Source organism: Excalfactoria chinensis, chromosome 5, assembly GCF_039878825.1.
Source record: "Excalfactoria chinensis isolate bCotChi1 chromosome 5, bCotChi1.hap2, whole genome shotgun sequence".
Lineage (NCBI taxonomy): Eukaryota > Metazoa > Chordata > Aves > Galliformes > Phasianidae > Excalfactoria > Excalfactoria chinensis.
In genome coordinates this window covers 15,568,567-15,584,752 of record NC_092829.1, presented here as the reverse complement: position 1 = coordinate 15,584,752, position 16,186 = coordinate 15,568,567, and the positions used below count along the sequence as shown (strand labels likewise).

At 50.0% G+C, this 16,186-nt stretch overlaps 1 protein-coding gene across 6 annotated transcripts in view; it reads right to left on the bottom strand.

The window, feature by feature from the left end:
* The window catches only part of FOXN3 (forkhead box N3), a 210,225-nt gene that overhangs the window by 168,847 nt on the left and 25,192 nt on the right, over positions 1 to 16,186 (bottom strand). For 5 of the 6 annotated variants that reach the window (XM_072338317.1, XM_072338320.1, XM_072338321.1 and 2 more), the window contains exon 1: positions 13,167 to 13,291. The exons of the other annotated variant lie outside the window; for it this stretch is intronic. The gene's annotated coding sequence lies outside the window, so the exon portion shown is untranslated. Of the gene's footprint in view, positions 1 to 13,166; positions 13,292 to 16,186 lie in introns of those variants that run through there. 6 annotated transcript variants of the gene reach the window in all.

Here is a 16,186-nt window from a genome sequence, read left to right as displayed (position 1 = left end):
AAATGCGTGCATCAGACATAGGAGGAGAACCTAATAATGCCTAGATTAGAGGGAAAACAAATAACAAAACCAAGACAACTGGAACAACCAGGAGAACTAAAGCTAGAGAACTCCATTCCTGTCTCATTCAGCACCTCTAGCGGAGATGATGAGGACAACCTGCTGTAGTCGATCTCACTACCCTCCAAAGCCATGAGGTCCTTCATTAAGATTAGGGTTTCATCCCAGTCCCTGATACTTAGCATCTATTCTGCAGATGGCCTAACTTGAAGCTAACATCCCTACTTTATTTCCTCAAACGCTATTTCAACCAGACAAAACAAAAAAAAACCCACACAAATAAAATACTTTAACAGGACAAAACTAAAAGTAAAGTCCCACCATGGCTAAGCATGGTAACCTCAACAGCTTCCAGACATGTTCCTTACTGCTTTGCTGAGGGGAGCAGTGGTTTGTGAGCAATCCTGGCCCCAACACAGACAAGGGAGGGCCTGTCAGTGGCTTTGAGCTCTAGCATCACCTGCATGATCCTGGAAACCCCCACCTTGTCTGGGGTGAGAAGAGGCCACATCTGCAAAGCCTGGGCAGGATGGGCCTCCCTGGAGGCTTCAGGCAGTTTCCTGAGGGAAGGGTGAGCCCTGCAGCAACACCAGCCCACGGCCTTCTGGCACACCTGGATCTCACTCCATCTGTACCACAGCTGCTGAGCACAGCCCAGCTACATGGAGCTTTGAGGGCCCCACCTCTTGAACTGGGGCAGTCACTTCATGGGAAGCGACAAATCTGGTAGCCCTCCAGACAATAAATCCCTAATTTTTCTATTTTTCTACTGGCAATTATGTCAGATTATGTCAGTGCTTTTCTCATGAGAACAAAATTCCCAAAGCCCCCACAGTTCAGCTTCATTAAGGGACCATGCTGAAAATCTGAGGATCCCACTAACTTTAAAGAGCCAGAGTAAAAACACCAGGTGTAAAGGAGGCAAGTACACCGTCAATGGATGCAATACATCAGCACTTACACACCAGCTGAGGAACTGATATAAGCATATGTTTAAATCTCAGAAGAGAGCGATCTAGACCAAAACAGAACTGGAGGAGAAGCTGTTCCCTCTGTGAAGTGGCACTGTGTAGGAAGAAAATGCTTTTTGCTGTGTTAAAACATCTCAACGTTCTCCCTGCTTCTCTTCTGCTTTCAAAACAAGACTTCCACACAGATCGGTGGGAGTTGAATTTAATGTATTAAAGCATGAACAGTTTTCACCTCGGGAGCAGCAGCAGATCAATATGTGTACTGTGGAACTGAGCCTGCAGAATTCGCTCAGACAACCTCCCAACTACGGCAACCAGCAGTCTGCCAGAGAAAGGCTATTGAAGCCTTTTATAGCAATCCAAGCTGCAAAAGGATGTCCCTTACACACGATCAGCGCATCCTGGCATATCAAAGCACCCTGTAAGTCTTGGTGCTCAACCTCTTTTTTCTTTTTTTGAGCAATTATTGTTCTGACGAATAACCCTTGGGCAGCATCCAAGAATAAGAGGAACTCCTGCCATCAGATGACTGGTGTGTTCCTCCTCCACAGAATGAGGCAGTAAAACCAGCAAGTGGGTACATATCGAAGCAGTGCCACCCGCCATGACCTGTGCTGTGTCCCAGCAGCATGAAGAGCAGCCCTTCAGCTCCCAGGAGCAGCCCCTCAGCACCTGGGGCCACTTGGGGTGCCAGCAGGGGACCCCACGAGCCTCTGGCTCTGAGTCAGTCACCACCGCGCAGAAAAAGGGCTGGGACCAACGGCACTTTTAGTGGGTGGACCTAAAGCACCAGCTTTGGGGGGGAGTGACCAATGAAACTCGAGGGCATATGTCTGCATGGCTGCAAACGCTGCTTATGGGTGTCAATATCCTCACTGACAGCTAAACCTCTCTTTGGTCCTGGATTAATGAATACAACACCTGACAAGAGCAATTCAGGATTAATGGCCTGTAACTGCTTGGCCACCTTGCACTGTATGGGGTCAAGTATTTTAATGTCAGGAGAGAAATAGTTTCTCCCAGCTTGCTGCTAGCACTGCAAGGACCCAATGAACCAAGTGACATGAGGGCCGGATGGCTTGGAGCTGCCAAATTCTGCAGTGGCCAACCCCAGGCTGGTCCAAGCCTAGGATGCCCCCTGCCCCCCCCCCCCCCCATCCCCCACAGAGGGGCTCCCCACTGCCCGTCATGGAAGAAGGCATCAGCCAGGCCAGGCTCATGCCAAGGAAGCCCCTCCTGGTGGGCACAGGTCCATCTGTCTCAGCCAGGGCCAGGATGGTGGTAGCCCAGCCCTCTCGCTGAGCACATCTTAGTTCAAGAGAATGGTCATCATCCTGCTCTCACATGCTGCTCTTATACTGCAAAACCATTATGACAACTGCACAAACACACCTTTTGCTCAGCTTTTCAAATTGGAGATTTCTCCAGAGGGCTCAAATCATCCTGCACAGCAGCCAGGCTCCCAAACTACCATGCTCATGCTCAAACTATACAGATCAAACAGCACTCTCCTGATCTGAATCCCTATACAGATGCCCACACGTAGCCCTCAAGTCTGACTGCATCAGGGTTAGCTGATTATTCAGCTGCTTTATCCTGGGGAAAAACAAACAAACAAACAGATAATCTGGAGATTAAACCAGAATGACTCTTCCTGAGAAATTGCTTTCTGGAACAAATAGCAAAGAAAAAAACAAAAACAAAAACCAACAACGTACCTAATACTGCTCCCAGAGGAAAAACAAATATCCCAGTTGCCTGAAGGAGAGTCTAATAAAAATGCTGAGTAAATCTGTAACCACATGGGCTGAGCCTCCTTCCAATCCCCCTCAGACAAACCTTTCCAGGGCAGAAGTAATGTCTGTAAGACCACTGACCACCCGCAACCTCTGAGTGCAGACAGGAATACATCACTACAATAAAATGCTGTGTTACACTCAGGCACACCTTCAGACAACAAAACAGTCTGCAATAGTTGAGAAAACTACTTTCTCAATCTCCCTGTTCCTCAGTTTCTTACATGCAGGTAGAGGAAAGGACAAGGAGGGGGGAGGGAATGGATGACCCTGTAGGGATGACATGGGATAAGCAGTCTGATATGCCAGGAGCAGGAGCTACACAGGCCTGGACATCTCCCACACCTGGGATATGTTTGCAAGCACATTTTGGCCATGAATCTCACAGATGTTTCAGAGGCGCTCCTGGCACACATGGATGGCTGCTTAGCACCCCAGCTGACATCAGTCAGGATGCTGGCAGGCTTATCCATAACACCAGGGCTTCATTTATAACACATATTAACTCAAAATGCCCCCAGACAGTTCTCACACCTGCTCCTGCATCTCCTGCAGGTCCAGCAGCAGCCACAGCCTTCCCACAGCACCACTGTCACCATCCCCACCAACACTGGATCCTCACTACAACCAGCAGCATCCCCTACAGAGGATCCAGGAGCAGCTCCGGGTATTATCAGCCCCTGAAACACTGCAATGGAGCTCACACGTTGGAGCACATCAAAATGTGGTAAAAAGCAGTAACCTACAAATGTACCTCCTGACCCTTTTTACCATTTTAATCCATTTATGCATGCATCCACAGGGTACACAGCACAGCCTAGTCACAAGCCTGGCAGTACTTTAAGATCACCAGTGCTACAGCAAGGTTTGCCATGGCCATGGGGCTCTGTAGTATGAAGTCAGCTCTGTAAAGAAAGGAGACCAAACCACGCCCGAGCACATTACTCATTGATAACTCTTCACTCCAGAAATGCAATATTGAGGGCACTGCACATATTTCCTGGTGGGGAGATTACATGGTGCTTTTTAAAAATGGATGATTACTAAGATATAAATGCCCATAGCGAAGATCAGCAAGAAATTCCTTCTAACATACATATATGTATACGCACACAGTAGAACTGGAGAATTTTACCTTTCCCCAAAAAAGCAATTGCTGCTGTCAAGTACAGCCTTCTATTATAGCCACATGCTCTTTTTAAGAATAGCTAATCAGAAAAGCACACAGAGGTATTTAATCAGTTTTTTCTTTCTTTAACGACCTAATGTTTTGGTTTGCAACTGCTGCCAACTCACGCTGGGTGGAAATTTAGTACTGTCAGCATTTAATTATTATTTTACCACAGATTTCTCTACCTTCCTACAGCGAAGAAATAGCTAGGAATAAAACACAGCAACGAACTGCTTTTCCAGCCATTAGCCTCTGTCCTTGATGTTGAGATGTACTGAAAGTGACCACTTCAGGATGCCCAGAACCTGTCTCAGCAACCCCCCCATGGGGGAGAGCTCCTGGGGCACCCTGCAGCCATCAGCAGGCACAAAGGAGGGCTGGTGGCTCTCTCAAGGAACAAAACACTGCCTTCCTCCACCTGGGAAAAGCAGCTGTAGGATCTAACAGCCAGATGGACAACACAGACAGAGGCACCTATGGCACCTGCTCAGTGTAAGCTCTGCTCACAGCACTCGCTCCTCACAAGCCATCTTCCTGGAGTGAAGGACGTGCACTGAAGAACGTGAACTGCCACATGCAGTTCCAGTTGTACCAAGCGAAGGAGAGGGAAATAGCAGTGGTCACTAGGAGTATTTGAATGCCATTTTGTTAGGTTGTGCATTGCATTTGACAGAGCTAGCAAAGGAAATGAGAAGCGATAACTGATAGTGCCATGATTAGATCAGCCACCTTGGGAAAGGTGCTGAAGCAGAGATATTTCACTAAAATAAGGAGAAACCTGGGAATAGATTTCTGGCAAGCGATCGCAAAGCAGATATGGCCAGAATTAGAAATGGATTTTGCAGGCAGATAAAACGTAATAGATGGAAGGTAGATCAAAATGATATATCAGGAAGCTCTATAGAGTGACTACAAAGTTTGTTTACAGTTATTTAACATATAGAAATCCCGGAAATACTTGACTTCAAAATACACTTGCTGTGTTATTTACTTTAATGAGCAGAAATAAAACAACGTTGCATTCAGGCTTTGTAGCGAAAAAAGGAAACTGCCTTCTACCCAGCTATCCAACCCTGGCTTCAGCACAGCTGAGTCACTTTACACAAGGTAAGTAGGACAGGAATCTCTTTTGTGGCTTCTGTCACAAAGTTGCTTTAAGAATGAAAGATGACTACTGGCAGTGGTAATTAATGCATTATAGATTACTTCCATCATCTAACCACGCTTCCTTCTGCAGCTCACAGGTGAAGCAGTTCTTTAGGCTAAAACTAAAGCATTTTAGGGGAAGACGGTTAGCTTCATTATCTGTGACGAAGACTTCGATCATCCTGCTGTCCATGTCTGCATCTCCTCATTAACTGTTAAATTTAAACATAAAGGCAACCAGCTTCCTGGAATTCCATAGTGCAAGACAGCCAAGAAAGGGACATGGTGAGCACGCTGCCAGGGGAAAAGGCTGCTACCCGAGTTTGGCCATCAGACACCAGAGATAACTGCTACAAGAAAGAAACACACTGACAACCCATCTCCACTCGCTCCAGTAACCATCAGAGGTAGAGATGAGTGCTCAGGCTTACGGGTCTGCACACCAGTGAAGGCCAAAACTCTGTGTCCAGAGGACTGAACTGGTTCTCTGTTCCTGGCTTGCCTGGAAGAACTGTTGAATTTTGCACAGAGAATTAATGGACTGCATGTTGTTCATAACAAGATATAGATTTCACAGTTACAGCAGTATAAATCTATGCTGCAATGTATCAGTGTGTATGAAGAGGTCACCCCGTCTGCTGGCTCCAAAGAGCCTTACGTGCATCACTCACACTGGCACATGGGAATGCTGACATAAATCACCATGCATATCAACGGAGAATGTGCTTGAGAGAGCGAGGCTGTCTGGGGAAGAGCAAAATATTAACACCGTTTACCTATGACTGGAATACAAATGGATAATAACCGTTATCACTGTATCAATGATAGCAGTGGAGCACCAAGCCTTGCATTCATAAAATCAGATGCAAGTGCCACTGTATCCCATGGGAGTTCCCCACAAATGCACAAAAGGTGGACTTTAAATACGAACCATCTACCCTGCTCAAATGCTAAGATATTCACTTAAGCTAATTTTTCACAGATATCAGCCAAAAAAGGAAGAGTCCATAGACTTTGGCATGAAGTGGAACAGGCTTCATTTTTAGCCAGCACTTGTTCCCACGCTGGAACCAGAGGAAGGCTGGCAGGGTTCTGCAAAGTGCCACTCTGCTGGCTTCAATGCCCGCAGAAGCCAAGCCACTTCCCTGCTCAGAGATGCGGCAGACCATCTTCTGGCACCCGGGCTGGAACTGCTGTTTTCTGGGTTTGGAAAGAAAAGCTTGATCCCAGCTCTACCATCTGGGGGACTCCATCAAAACAAAGTTCTATTTTTAAAGTAAAGCAAGGTGTGGGCTGACTCCTGCTGCCTTTTTTTTTATCATCATTGTTTTGTCTGAGCAAGAAATGGGAGGGTGGTTTCTGTCTATATTGATCAATATTCATGTGGCTCCCTGCCCATTCATTCATGCGCTGAAACTGTTTTTGACAGTATAAAATCTGCTGAACGTAGGCAGGTTAGCAGCAGCTGCTAAAGAAATGTCAATAATTCCGTAAGTACTCTCCAAATCTCCCCTATCTTCATATATAACTAACAGACAACAAGAACTTAGAAGTGCATGAAACATGAAAGCAAGGCAAACAATTATACCGGCATGGGGACTTCTGCACTGGTGCAATTTCTGCTCCCAATGCTTTATTCGGGCTGTAGGTTTCCAAGGGTCAGGAAAAACATCTTTTTTCCACACCACGCCTAGGACAGAGCGAGGCACACAGAGTCCTCACTGTTCTGCTGGCCCAGCTCTTATCCAGACATGAAACAGTCTCTGATAGTAGTAAGACTGCAAACAAATTCAGAATAAATTAAAAAAAAAAATAAAATAAAATACTAATAAAAAGAACAAAAACTGCTCCAGATTGCAAAAGGATTCCTGAGCTGCCCACATCACACCACAAAGAGCCGTCTTCATCTGAGCAGAAAGAAACTCACACAAAAAGGCGAGAAGAAGGAAAGGTGAATAAACAGTGCAAAACAATGCAGGGAGCAGGCAGAGTCCATTAGCGTGGGATGTAATGCTCCTACGGAGGATGAGCAACTGGGCAACACTGATACTATTATCAGCAGCATAGCAATGGCCGTGTCACGGAGCCCCTTGATGGAAGATAACACTGACTAGCTGGTATAAAAATAAATAAATAAATAAGCCTTCACTGCTAGCACTGAGGAATTATCTATCCCCTTGATAAGGGGTTCAAGGCCCACATAATTATTCACAGCTCCTGCCTCTGAAGAACACCATGCCATTCCCTTTCTCAACTCCAAATACTATTTGCTAAGTTTGTGCTGTTCCTCCATCCTGGCTGACACTTTGCCCTGCAGTAGCTCCATGAGATGCTATCTTCTGGCCCTCACAGTCCTGAAACAACAGCTTTGGGCTCTCTGATCCTTCCCACCAATGCTCCCCATGTCCCCATTCCCTGTCACTTCTCAACAAACTTTCACTCACCCTGCCGCTCAGGTCTATAACCTCTTTCAGCTATTCTTTACTTCATATACTTCCTCTTTTTGGGATACTTCTGCACAGACTTCCAGGTAGTGTAAATCAGAGTAATTCCACATATTTCAGCAGCATCATAACCACTTACAAGGCAGCTTATGCTCCACTGCTTCTAAGAGCACAGATAAAAACTCCCAGCACCTCCCGCATTTGTAACTGATCCACACTCTCTTTGACATGTCACTCCCTGAAGATCCCAGCTGGCCCTTCATTCTTTAGCCCCTGCAACTCAGAAGTTTTCTACCCACCTCCAGCTGTGCTGGGCTTCTCCTGCCTCCTGAACACACATTGCATAACTCAGACTCATATAGACATCTACATCAGAAAACAACTTACAGATCATAGAGTCCAGCTATCAACCTCACTGCCTTAAACCAAACATGTCATAGCATAAACTGATGTGAACAATACTGTAATAAGGCCTTTATGCTTTCCAGATCACATCAGTAGGTCTTGCAAAGGCTCAGAGCCTGGCAGCCAGTGTCTCTACATAACCACTGCTACCTTTGCATGCATGTTTCCCATTTGTAAAAACCCTTTCTGGAAATCAGACCCATACCTGCATTTGGGTTTTTCTGCTCCTGGAGAGGTGTCAGACTACAGGGCCACAATCAGGCCCTTAACGAGAGTACTAAGGAGTTCACCACACGCACAATGCCAGAATGATGAAATGTTAATGAAGTGAAAGTGTATTAGTGAATTATTAAAATTTTGTTCCTCTCTGCACAGCGCAGAGTGAGAAAAACCCAGTGAAGATAATGATAAAAATAGGATCAAAACATTTGGATCCCTTCTCCACCTTCAACACACAAAAAAATAAAAAGCCTTACAAAATCGGCTGTTAAAATTAGCATATTAATTGGGTGGCTGCTGCAAATGATCTACTGTAAAATCCTTATGGAAACAAGCGGGAGTTTGGGGCACAGCAAGATTTAACCCAGTTCTGGGAGAGGACTTCAGCTCACTCCCACCCCCTCGTGCCTCTGCTTCTCCTCAGGGTGAGGCTGGTGGCCATGAATGGGCAGTGGGAAGATCCCCCCACAGGGATGGCACGGTGCAGGCCTGTGGGTCTGGCCTTGCTCAGGAAGAGGGTGTACTCTTGATCAAGGAAAAGAGACTGCCTGGTGACACACAGAGAATTAAGTGGAAGCCTTACCTCCAGTCTGTCCTATCACTCCAGGCAATAAGTGAGTTTAATGGAGATCCACACCTGAGCCCACACCACTCCAAAGGGCTATGGAGACCAGTCCCCCACTCTGATGAGCAGAAGCTGTACATCATTTGAGAGGAAATGAGTGTGAGCTCCAAGAGGCTGCTAGGTGTTACTGGTGCACAGAAGGCAGCAAGAAAGCAGCCCCAAAACAGCACCCTGAGTGCTGCATGGCCGCACTCATCAAGGTCAGACCAAAGGAGGCTGCTGCCACGAGAGGTTGAGTGCCAGCAGGCACCAAAGAGGTAGCCTGTGCACACCCCTTCCTGACAGTTAACTCGAGAGGTTTAGGAGTGCTTTCCACACACGTAACCCACCCTTTGTGTGCATCACCCACATCCGTGAGGCAGCAGGCCAGGGTTGCTGCCATGCTGCACTAGCCACATCCCCATCAAGGGAAGCCCACAGTGCCAGGCTCTTTGGTAGATAACTGAGGGGTGCTGGAGGAAGGCTGCTATTGTCTTTTAATCACACAGCACCCAAGGTGCAGACAGGACCCAAGGAAGGCCCAAGCTATTCATCTGTCACTAACAGGCTTGCAGGGCTTACCCGCAACCTCCTGCTCATACCCAGGAGCACTACAGCTGAAGCCAGGGAACCGCTCCCACTGCTTGATTGCAAACACAAGAAGTGATTCTTATGCTCAGAGAAAAAGAGAAAACAAGAGAGCAGCACCCCCAATCAGAGACCACCCCTGAGCACTCAGTGTCCCCACCTCAGCACAAAGCACAGAGGTAAGTGATAACAGATGGCCAGCAGCAGCTGGGCTAACACCAGGGCATCCCCATGCAGCTCAAACTATCTAAAAGTCTCACTGAGCTCTACCCACCACCTGTGCCCATCAGCAGGCACTTCCAGCACAGGCCATCCCACACTCTGTGCCCAACCATGGGGTGCCTGGCTCCTCCCTGGGCTGCACAGGCAGCCAAAGGGCAGGCCTCAGGCCCCAGCAAAGGTACTGAGCCTTATAGGGAAGGCAGTCGGGCTCCAGGTTGCCTTGGCTCCTGACTGGAACCTTAAGCAAAGTAGGACTTCCAACCCTATGGAAGAGCCATCCTCTGAGCACTGCTTCTCCTTACAGAGCTTCACGCTGGTTTCCCAGAACCAGCTGATCACTTCTGAAAAAACACAGCCATAATTTTTACATTTTACAAGAAAACGCCGCTTTATCAGATTCCTTTTTATCATTATTATTCTTGTTACAGTCTGACTTTGGCTTGGTCACAGCAGTAGTTAACAAGGCAAATGCAGTTTCACAGACATACTTCAAGCTGCCGGCCAAGGCCGTGCTGCACTGCGTTACATCTCAAGTCATGAACTGGCAAATTCCATCACTGAGCAGGACAACCCCACTCCAGCCCCACTGGAGAGTCTTCAGCTCAAGCAGCCCCTTCTGCAGCCACAGTCCCCACCCCCACAATACATCACATCAAAAATCATGATGTGAAGCAAGTTGAGCAGCTCCTTACGAGTTTATGCAACTGTTCCATACTTCCCACTCCCAAAACCCTCCATAGAAGTTCAGACTAACACCATAAATACTCCATTGTGAGCTGACAGCAGAGAACTGGTGCTTATTTCCCCAAATCTCCCCACCTGCAGGTACACAGCAACCCAAGCCACAGCCTCACTGTCTGCCTGGGCCTTCCCCCCTCCACATCCCACCCAGCCCCAGATAATTATGGAGTCATTTACCGATTTGTAATCATGGGCAGCCCCTGCAAAGTGTTACATCTCAGTTTTCTATGCTCAATTTCCATGGATATTTAAAAAAAATAAAAGATTATGAAAAGTGATTTATGATCCAGCAAAAAAAAAAGGCAGTTAGGAGCACAAGGATCGCTCCTGTTAGAAAAATAACTGGTGCACTTTTTGATCTTCCTTTCTAAGGGAGAAAAAAACCAACCACCTGTGAATATCCACAGTGAATCACTGAATATTCAAATCATTCATTAGGCTCAAAAGGTATAAAATGCAAATGGCATCGTTTTGAAAATGTAGCCCAGAGAGCTTGAGGGGGAGGAAGGTAGTATAATAAAATTATAAATGAATAAATAGAGCAGACAACAGCACAAGAACTTCACTCCTTGCGTTTTGCTTGGTAATGGCTGGCACTGCAGGACTTTCTCTGACTACAACCATTAGAGCCAAATACAGCAGCAGAGACCTCAAGGACCACCAAGGGTAAATCCAAAGAGCACCCAATCCCATCTGCTTCCTTCACTTGGAAAACAAGCAGCCGACGCACTTCCTGCAGATAAGGATGCACCCGACAACAGGAAATTCATCCTAGAAGCAAGCCCACTTTGTCTCCAATGCCAGGCTTTCTCTATGCATGCTCCAAGATGACTCTGAGCAACACCTGTCCAGAGGGAGGAGAGGTGCAGCCCCCTAGGTGCTTGCCCACATATAGGGACAGTGCCAGCCCCTTCCCCAGGGGAGGCTGAGGAGAGATACCCTGCAGCATCTGCTCTGCTCCGTACCACTTGATTGCCCAATAACACAGAAAGGGGAATCCGCAAGCAAAGTACACAGAGAGCAGTAGTGGTTGCTGGAGATTTCAAAGCAATGCTTTGCCCTGTGATGAAGCACTCAGGTACTCCTCTCTCTCACTGCAAAGTGAGGATGGAAAGGAGCAAGGAAATGAAATGTTTGGGAGAAAAATGCAGCGGACGCTCTGAGACGTCTTCATCAAGGACACCAGAAACCAGCCCCTGCACAAGGAAATAAGCAGATGCACCGCAGCCTTTCTTGGGAGTCTGCCGGGGAACACCTCTGTGCTGCTCTGAAGCAAAATTCCTCTCCTTCCATACACAACGAACTCTCAATAGTCCAAAGAAGTAAAACTTTAATTGCCCAAAATAACAGCCCTGTTTTCTCACACCGCTCTCGTACATAACGAAGTACGCGTTATTCTCCTACCTACAGTTCTGTCCTCAAACAGCACTCCACAACCAACAGGCGATTTTATACCAAAACCAACGGCACGGGGCTGCCCATAACCCCCCGCTTCCCATCTCTCCCAGGTGAGGTCGGAGCGGCGAAGCAGCCCCAACACGCGGCTTCGCACCGTTCCGCCTTCATATCATCTTGCCGTGGGGAGGAACAAAGGGCGCTGCCCGCCCCGAGGCCGCTCGCTACACGCGGGGCCGCCCCGCCGGGCGCTGCCCACTCCCCCTCGGCGCAGCCCGGGCCGGGCCGGCGGGCGGCAGGGCGTGCGGTGCGGCTGGCTGCAGGATGACCTTGGTTTGACAGGCACCTTCTCGGGTTTCAACAGATGCTGTGGGAACGGCAAGAGAAGCCAACGCGTTCTGCGGGCATTTCTGATGATATGCAGACTTTTTGCTTTTTTTTTTTTTTTTTTTTTTTTCTTCTTCTTTTTATAAATGGGGGGAGTCTTCTCAGTTTCCATGACAACACTGTCTCCACTTGTCTGTTATTAGATACCATCCGCTTCCCGTGTCTAAATTTCTGAGCCAATCAGCGCAGTGTTTACAGCTCTCGCAGCTCCCGGGACGGCCGCCCCGAACACGAGGGCCGCTCGGGGGCGCGGGACGGGGCCCCACCTTCGGGGCCGCCAAAGCGAGCGCCGTTTCACGCTCCCCGCCGGTAAGGAGCACGCTGCGGGAAACCGGCACCCCGCCGGGCCGTTCAGCGCGCCCACAGAGACGCGGCGATCGTTTATTCTCGCACGACCTCGTTCCGCTCGCGTTCGTTCAGGGTCCGCCCCGAAGCACAGCGCCCCGGAGAGCCGCGGGCCGGCAGCGCAACGCCGCTGGGACGGCCCCAACGCCGCCACGGAAGTTTGGCCGAAGAGGGCAGCGCCGCGCGGCACGGGCGCACCGCTGCGAGCGCAAAGCCGGCAGCTGCCGCGGGGTTACGGGAAACCCCTCCCCGGGCGGCGGTGACGCGCGCACACTCTTTGAAGCCGCGAACTCGAAGCAACTCCCGCCGGGTCGGAAGCGGCCCCGCCGAGAGCCGAGCGCGGGGGAAGAGCCGGGCACGGGCAGCGCCGACAGCGGCGACAGCGCCAGCACGCCGCGCCCCCGGCCGGGCCGCCCCGGCGGCGCCCTTCACCGCGCGCGGACGGCGGGGGGCGCGGGGCGCCTCGGGCTGCGCCCCCGCCGCCACGGGACCCGACCCCGGGCAGAGCCCGCGCGCCGCGCAGCCCCCCCGGAGCCCGGCAGCCGCGGAACCCCGCGGGGCGGCCCCCGGAACTCGCGGCGGCCCCAGAAGTTTGGCCCCGGCTCGTCGTCGCCGCCGACCGCCGCCCTGTCCCGGGGTTCGCCGGTAGCCCCGCGACGCCGCCGCCCTTACCTCGTCCTCTTCCTCCCGGCAGCCGCCCCTCGCTCCTGCCGCCGCGGGGTGGGCTGGCTGCTCCCCGCGGCTGCCCCGCTCCGCGCCCCGCGGCGGGAGGCACCGCAGCCCGCGCCGCCGCCTGCCGGCCCCGCCTGCACCGCCTCCTCCTCCAGCCGCCGGCGGCGTCGCGCCCCGCCGGGCCCTAGCGCCGCCCGCCCGCCCCGCCCAGCTCCGCTCCGCTCAGCTCCGCTCCGCTCCCCGCCCTGCTGCCGCCCGCCCCGTGTCCAGGTGGGGCCGCCTGGGAATGGTGTCCTCCCGGAGATTCGTCTCGAGATCGGTGCTCTCCATCGGTGACATGGACAGTGGGACTGAGTGCACTCAGCAAGTTTGCTGCTGACGCCAAGCTGAGCTGGCACCACGGAACGAAGGGATGCCGCCCAGAGGGACCCGGGCACATTCAAAAGTGGGCACACCGGGAACCGTAATGAGTTTTAAAGAGCTCAAGTGCAAGGTATTGCACTCGGGTCAGGGCAGAAGGCCAACAGAATCCTGGGCTGCATCAACAGAGGGGTGGCTGCAGGGAGAGGGAGGGGATTGACCCCTCTGCTCTGCCCTCTTGAGGCCCCACCTGGAGTTCTCTGTCCAGGCCTGGGACCTCCAGCACAAGGACATGGAGCTGTTGGGGCGGGTCCAGAGGAGGGCACGAAGATGATCAGAGGGCTGGAGCACCTCACCTGCAAAGACCTGCTGAGGGAGCCGGCCTTGGTCAGCCTGGGGAAGGGAACGCACCGGAGAGACCTCACTGTGGCTTCCCACTGCTATAAGCTGGAGGGAGAGTGACTTGGGGAATAGCTGCAAACTGAAAGGGGTAACATTTCCATAAGATGTTGGGTGGAAATTGTTTACTCAGAGGACAGTGAGGCGCTGGCACAGGACAGAATCCACAGAGAAGCTGTGGGTGCCCTATCCCTGGAGGCATTCAAAGGCAGGTTGGATGGAGCCCTGGGCAGCCTGATTTGCCAGGGGGCAGTGCCGCAGCCATACCAACTACAGCAGTCTGAGACCTCAGCCCAAGTTCCTGCAGAGTGCAGGCACACGTATGAGTGTTTCCCTGCCTCCGACTGCTCCCAGTGAGACGGGCTTCATTATTCTTTCATTCCTTCCTCCTTCCTCCCACTCACGTATTTGAGGCTTTCTTAAGTGCTTTGTAACTTTACTTCCCACCTCCTCTTCATTTGGAGCCTTCCTAAAGAAAGGAGTGTTTTAGGAGACCCACATTTGCAAGGGAAAAATATTAATAGTGGAAACTTTCTCAGCACTGTATTTTTCCTCTGTCTCCAAGTGCATCTTGTCTCCTTGCATCAGCCTCAGTGATCCCTGCTCTCTCACACAGAGGGCCGCTTTGTTATCAGTATCTGCCAGCTGAAATTAATGAAGATGAAATTCTTACCTCTTTCCAAATGGGGGAGAATTTATGATTTATGCTGCAGGACATTCTCCCATGTCCAAGTTTGCCCATTTTGCCTAATTCCCTTTCACATTTTGTATTAAGCCTTGCTCTCCTAGGAAGCTGCCAACCTAGCAGCTCCTGTGCTTCCCCAGCCCATGGCCCTGTGGTGCAAGGGCCTCCTCTCCTACCAAAGGGCAAATATCTGCAGTGGGGTCTTCACCATAGGGATCACTCCAGTTCCATAAGGAGAATGGCTGCCCCTACACAGTGGCTGTGGCCCTGTAAGGCCTTGTGGTAGCATGCCATATTCACCAAGGGGTAAAGCCAGACGCTGCTGCAGATGGGCACTGCAGTGGCATTATCCCTTCCCTTTTTCACCTCCAAAGTTGTTTGCCAGGACTGTGCTGGCTGGGAAACCCACAGGGCTAATATCTGCTTCATGGGAGCCCTCTTACAAGGAACATAACTCTGGTAGAAATTGGTCACTATACAGTGCTTGTTCATCCCTTCCAAAACAGCACCTTACAGCTTCACTGCTATCCCTTTTCTGTTCCTTGTTTTTAGTCAGTGGAATACACAGATAAAACTGGCAGCGCTCGGAACATCACAGGCTTTCAAGGGTAGGGAGATACAGGTGATTTTTACTCCATTTCCCCATTTGCCGTTAGTATCCGACTGAAAAAACAGACAATTAAAAATATCTCAGTCTACACTCTCAGACATGTAATGACTTCTTGTATTTCCTCAGTGTTTTGGATGTCTGATCTGAGCTCTGTTGAACATTTCCATAAGACAAACATTCACGTACGCTTTGGTCCATGTTCCTGTTGCCTCCAGGAGCACAGAGCCCAGCTCCTGCTGACAGTGCTGTGTCCTGGGCACCACACGGGACCAACCCCAGCTACCATAGTGAAGCACAAGGGTAATGCCATTCTCTTTGATGTCATGAATATAGGCCCCTCGCATTCCCTATGAGCAGCCAGGCAGGCCCTTATGTAACAAAGGGGCACTTAATTATGCACATCTATGTGTTCTGGAACAACTTTAATAACAGTGTAAGAGCCACTTGAGCAATAGATTTGTTTTTATGAACCAGAAGATAAAACTCAAGTTCTCTGGTGGACAGCGGAAATAGATTTCTTCCTTATTTTATTTTTGTTAATATCACTCAAACTTTGAATTATCCGGCAAGCATTAGGGCTCATTAACTTTGTTTCGGCTTGTACTTTGTGTTAATGGGATGGTGCTTTGTAACAAATACGAATCACTTGAAAGCTAAGGCTTAAATGTTTAATAAAAGTCATTAGTAGAATTACATGCTGGGACTTTTAAGAAAGATGATGGTATTGTTATGGTTACTGCTGGATCTCAGCTGTCAGTGGTCTGTCTGTCTTCCCTTCTGCTTTTGCCAGACCTCAAGCTCTCCCCTTCCTACAGGCAGACTTTGCCAAACTTCAGCCGGCCTACCCAGCACAATCACCACTCTCCCACATGGACATGGGAACAGAAGCACTGAGCTCTCTTGTACAACCCAAATGATATTAATAAAACAGAAGAGCCATTTAACCACTGAAATAAGGAACGGCGG